Here is a 6130-nt window from a genome sequence, read left to right as displayed (position 1 = left end):
TTTTTTTTTTTTTTTTTGAGACGGAGTCTCGCACTGTTGCCCGGGCTGGAGTGCAATGGTGTGATCTCGGCTCACTGTAACCTCGGCCTCCCAGGTTCAACTGATTCTCCTGCCGCAGCCTCCTGAGTAGTTGGGATTACAGGTGCCTGCCACCATAGCAGGCTAATTTTTTGTATTTTAGTAGAGATGGGGTTTCATCATGTTGGGCAGGCTGGTCTCAAACTCCTGACCTCGTGATCCACCTGCCTCGGCCTCCCAAAGTGCTGGGATTACAGGCGTGAGCCACTACATCCAGCCAATAAATTACTCTTTTACGCTAAAAGAGTTCACGTTTTGGTTTCTATCACTTGTAACCAGGGTATGGATGGCGAACAAAAGATTTTCACTGAAAATGATTGCTATGATGATCAACTGAGTAAATGCAAGTAAATGCCCGCTGAAAAGACAAGGTGTTAGATATTGATCAGTTGTGATATGGTTACACGTGACAGATGGGCACTAAAACACCACTGACTTGATGTCAGGCAGTGAGTTTCAGAAAACTGTTTATTACAGAGACCTTTGAAGATACACAGAGGTAGATGGACAACATGATGTCTCTCATACCTCCCCAGCCCCAATAACCATCACTCATGGCCCAGACCAGGAGACCAGCGGTTTCAACCACCTCCCCTGGAGCATAGCTGGTTCACCTTGACTGTGCCATGGTTCCAGGCCCAAGTAGCCCCTTGACTGGATTTAGAGGTTGGGTCCCTGGCAATGGGGCATCATTTTTTTTTTTTTTTTTTTTTTTTTGAGGCGGAGTCTCGCTCTGTGGCCCAGGCTGGAGGGCAGTGACGCAATCTCGGCTCACTGCAAGCTCCGCCTCCCGGGTTCACGCCATTCTCCTGCCTCAGCCTCCTGAGTAGCTGGGACTACAGGCGCCCGCCACCGCGCCCGGCTAATTTTTTGTATTTTTAATAGAGATGGGGTTTCACTGTGGTCTCGATCTCCTAGACCTTGTGATCCGCCTGCCTCGGCCTCCCAAAGTGCTGGGATTACAGGCGTGAGCCACCGCGCCGGGCCTGGGGCGGCATCTTACAGGAAGAAGTCAAAAGTCAGGAATTCATGAATTCAGCCTGGTCAGGCTTGCAGTCTGCTCAAGTACCATGACATATCATGTGCCTCATTCTTTTAAAGGCTCATTTATGACATTTTAACATTGTCATTGGATGTGTGTTTTGTCACAGTAGGTATCAATGTAAGAAAATCTTCTTAGTGCTAAAAGTAAACCAGATACAAAAAAGTATTTTAAATGTTGATGCCAAGTTTCCTCTATGGACTAAATTAAGGAGTCTCCTCCTTTTTATAACTCATTTACAAAATGAGACTATAGTCTTACAAATAAAGAGTCTCTGGCATACTTAATTCAGGGTGCAGACAAGGAAGATGATTGAAACCATGAAATCTAGGTGTTAAAGACTTATTCTATCATTATCATAGAATGTTAGGTTGGAAGGGATATAGTAACATTTAATCCAATTTAATCATGCTTTATGGGTGCAGGTGTGGTCTAAACTTTTTTTTTAAAAAGCATCCTAGATAATTCTGATGGGCAGCCAAGGTTCAGAACCACTGCTCTAACCCAGCCAATACTTTTATTTAGCAAATGAGGATGCTGAGGCCCAGAGGTGTGGGACTCTGACCAAGTTAAACATCTGGGATTAGAACAAAGGTCACTGGGCTCCATCATACTTTTCAAGTGAATAACTAGGTCATCCTACTGTGCTTTCTGTTCACAGGGGCGATACAAGTGTAACATATGAAAATTTTTGGAGTTGAAGTAGAGAAACTGTCAGAAAATTAGAATCCAAGTAAGTAATGTACATAAAATGTTTAACTTCACTGGTGATCAGGAAAATGCAAAGTAGAAGCCTAATGTGATACTGTTATACAGAATGGCAAAAATTTAAAAATATGACAGTACCAAGATTCTGGCAAGGATATGGGACCACAGAAACTACCATATACTACTGGTATTCATGTAAGTCAGTGAACTGCTTTGGAAAACAGTCATTATTTAATAAAGTTGAAGATGCATATTTTCTTTTAATTTGTAAGTTCAGGGGTATATGTGCAGGCTTATTATATAGGAAAACCCGTGACATGGGGGCTTGTTGTACAGATTATTTCATCACCCAGGTATTAGGCCTAGTGCCCATTAGTTATTTTTCCTGATCCTCTTCCTCCTACTACCCTCCATCCTCCACCAGACCCTAGTGTGTGTTGTTTCCCACTGTGCGTCCATGTGTTGTCATGATTCAGTTCCCACTTATAAGTGATAACATATAGTATTAGGTGTTCTGTTCCTGCATGAGTTTGTAAGGATAAAGGCCTTCAGCTCCATCCGTGATCTCATTCTTTTTTACGGGTGCATAGTATTCCATGGTGTATATGTACTACATTTTCTTTACCCAGTCTACCATTTATGGACATTTAAGTTGATCCTATGTCTTTGCTATTATGAATAGTGCTGCAGTGAACATCTGTGTGCATGTGTCTTTATGGTAGAATGATTTATATTCCTTTGGGTATATACCCAGTAATGGGATTGCTGGGTCAAATGGTATTTCTGTTTTTAGGTCTTTGAGGAATCTTCACATTGCTTTCTACAATGATTTAACTAATTTACACTTCCACCAATAGTGTATTAAGCGTTCCTTTTTCTCCACAACCTCGCCAGCATCTGTTGTTTGACTTTTTCATAATAGCCATTCTGACTGGTGTGAGATGTATCTCACTGTGGTTTTGATTTGTATTTCTCTAATGACTAGTGATGATGAGCTTTTTAATATATGCTTTTTGGCCACAGGTACGTCTTCTTTTGAAAAGTGTTGTTTATGTCCTTTACTCACTTTTTAATGGGGTTGCTTTTTCCTTAATAAATTTGTCTAAATTTCTTGTAGATGTTGGATATTAGACCTTTGTCAGACGCATAGTTTGAGAAAATTTTCTCCCATTCTGCAGATTATCTATTTACTGATAGTTTCTTTTGCTGTGCAGAAGCTCTTTAGTTTAATTAGATCCCATTTGTCAATTTTGGCTTTTGTTGCAATTGCTTTTGGCATCATCATGAAATTTTTGCCTGTTCCTATGTCCAGAATTAATGGCTAGGATGTCTAGATGTTTTCCAGGGTTTTAATAGTTTTGGGTTTTACATTTAAGTCCGTGATCCAGAAGAGGCATATTTTCTATGACCCAACAATTCTAGTATGAGGTAAATAACTTATAGTATGCCTTCACAAAGAGGGTGATATCACCCCTGAAGGAGCAAAAATTAGTCTTTGGCAGGCAAAAGAAATCTTAGATATGACAGTGTTTAGCGGCTCTCCAAAGCTCAGCCCTATCTGATAAACCCTATTCTTTAGTATTAATTAAATTCTAAACTGTTGGTATTAAATTGCCCCCTAGAAGGAGTGATAATGAAAAGAAGGTTGAGAAACACCCAGAGAAATGCTGCACATGAACCCCAGGAGATACATACCAGAATGCTCCAAACAGCACACTTTATTATGAGACTAGAAATGCTACAAAAGTCCAGCTACTATAGAGGAGAAATTTCAATATACCCAATTATGAAACACTATATAGTAATGAAAATTAACTTTAGCTGCACACCAAATGGGTAACCTTTACAATATTGAGCAAAATAAGACACAAAAGAATCTACATATTATAGATAATTCTGTTTAAAAAATTCAAAGTCAGGCAAAGAGACTTATATTGTCTAAGGACCCATATACCAGACTGAAGTTGTACAGGAAAATTATTCTTTCTAGTTACTAGTTACTTCTAGGCCTGTGGTCAGGAAGTAAAATATGAGATGGGTGAAGGGCAATAGAGTATTTTTTGACCTGTGTGTTTAAATCATACTTGTTCTCTATATAAAATGCCTTAAGGTTTTTTTCTGCATATGTTATAGCTCATTTGGAAATATTAAAATATAAGAGAAAAAAGCAGGGGGGGAATTTTCTTTATCTTTGTCATTTTAATTTTTCTGAAGCATTGTTTGGCTCAAGTTATTCCTCTATTCACAAGTAATAATAGAAACCTCCTCGGCCAGGTGCAGTAACTCAGACCTGTAATCCCACTCAGGCCTATAATCCCAACACTTTGGGAGGCTGAGGCGGGTGGACTGTTTGAACCCAGGAGTTCAAGACCAGCCTGGGCAACATGGCAAAACTCTGTCTCTACTAAAAATGCAAAAAATTAGCCAGACATGGTGACACATGCCTATGGCCCCAGCTACTCAGGTGGATGAGGTGTGAGGATCACTTAAGCTTTAAGGTTGAGGCTACAGTGAACCAAAATTGTGCCACTGCACTCTAGCCTGGGCGACAAGGTGAAACCCTGTCTCAAAAAACAAGAACGAAGAAAAGAAAACCACCTCAAACGTGCATGGTGCTTTCATTTATATAATCTCCTTTGCCCCTCAGCCTTAGTAGTAAGGAGTGAGCCAGAACTCATTTTAAGTGAGATAATGGCTTAAGTTAGAAAAACTAGTAGGAGTGCCAGGTGGATCCCATGGGGAAGTAGACAGGCTTTGCCAAACAAAAGATCAGCTGAGCAGGCTGGAGGTGGGAGCACGCCCGACACAGAAGTATGTATGGTGTCACAGAGGGAGCACACAGGGACACGTGGAGAAGAGGCCATGTTCAGCTGTCCTTTTGAGGAGTCAATTTCAAAACAGGGAAGAATGTCCTTTCTAAATGATGTTTTAATCAAGTAGTTGCCACTGTTTCACACTATGAAGTTTTTACACAGATTTTTTGGGAACGATAATACATATTCTTACACCCTCACTAAATCAAATAGTTGTTTTTCCTTTTGTTTGTTGTACAGCCAAGGTCTTGCTCTGTGGCCCAGGCTGGAGCGAAGTGGCACAATCTCAGCTCACTGCAGCCCCAAACTCGTGGACTCTAGCAATCCTCCCACCTCAGCCTCCCAAGTAGCTGGGACTACAGGCATGTGCCACCAAACCTGGCTAATTTTTGTTTTTTTGTAGAGATGGGGTCTCACACTGTTGCCCAGGCTGGTCTTCAATTTCTACTGTCACACAATCCTGCCACCTCAGACTCCCAAAGTGCTGGGATTACAGGCATGAGCCACCGCACCTGGCCCTAAAATATTTTAAAATAGGTTATTTTACAATGAAACCACCTGTTTCTAATCACTTTGACACTCTAGTAATATCCATTTAATACACATTAAAATTTTAATGGCTAATGATTGTTTAAAGTTCAAGGTATTTAGGTTCAAAGGCCTATGATATATATCTGGAAACATTTTTATGAAAAAAATCTATAGTTTTCCATTTGGTTCATTTGTATTTAGTGTTCAATAACGAATGTTTATACTGAAGATTTCAAAGCACATCAATTTTGTGGAGTAGGCATTATGCCATTTTACAGATGAAACCCAGGCAAGATGAAGTGATGCAACTAGTGATGGGGCCAGGAGTGAATTCCTACTCTTCAGGACCCACATCCTACGCTCCCCTCCATAAGACCACCCTGTTTCTGGGCCCACACTGCTAAGGGCTGAAGAGAGCTTGGCTTACTATTACTTCAGCCAAGCGATCATGGTACTGGATGATAACACTGTATTTCCACAGGCTACTGCTGAAAGAAAGAGAAGAGGCTAGGTGCAATGGCCCACACCTATAACCTCAGAACTTTGTGAGGTTGAAGCAGGTGAATGGCTTGAGGCCAGGAGGTCAAGACCAGCCTGGGCAACATAGTGAAACCTCATCTCTATAAAAAATAGAAAAATTGGGCCAGGCGTGGTGGCTCATGCCTGTAATCCCAGTACTTTGGGAGGCCGAGGTGGGTGGATCACCTGAGGTCAAGAGTTCAAGATCAGCCTGGCCAACATGGTGAAACCTGTGTCTACTAAAAATATGAAAATTAGCCAGGCATGGTGGCAGGCGCCTGTAGTCCCAGCTACTTGGGAGGCTGAGGCAGGAGAATCACTTGAACTCGGGAGGCAGAGGTTGCAGTGAGCCAAGATCACGCCATTGCATTCCAGCCTGGGCAACAGAGCAAGACTGTCTCAAAAAAATAAAAATTAAATTAAGAAAAAAAAAAAAAAA

The 6130-nt window shown here is 41.3% G+C and overlaps 1 protein-coding gene across 1 annotated transcript in view; it reads right to left on the bottom strand.

The window, feature by feature from the left end:
* ATG7 (autophagy related 7) overlaps nucleotides 1-6130 on the bottom strand; it is a 288133-nt gene that overhangs the window by 104017 nt on the left and 177986 nt on the right. The gene's annotated exons all lie outside the window — the stretch shown is intronic.

Source organism: Rhinopithecus bieti, unplaced genomic scaffold (assembly GCF_001698545.2).
Source record: "Rhinopithecus bieti isolate Rb0 unplaced genomic scaffold, ASM169854v2 scaffold_48368, whole genome shotgun sequence".
In the NCBI taxonomy this organism is placed as follows: Eukaryota; Metazoa; Chordata; class Mammalia; order Primates; family Cercopithecidae; genus Rhinopithecus; species Rhinopithecus bieti.
The sequence above is the reverse complement of the archived record's forward strand: the minus strand, read 5'-3'. Positions and strand labels throughout refer to the sequence as shown.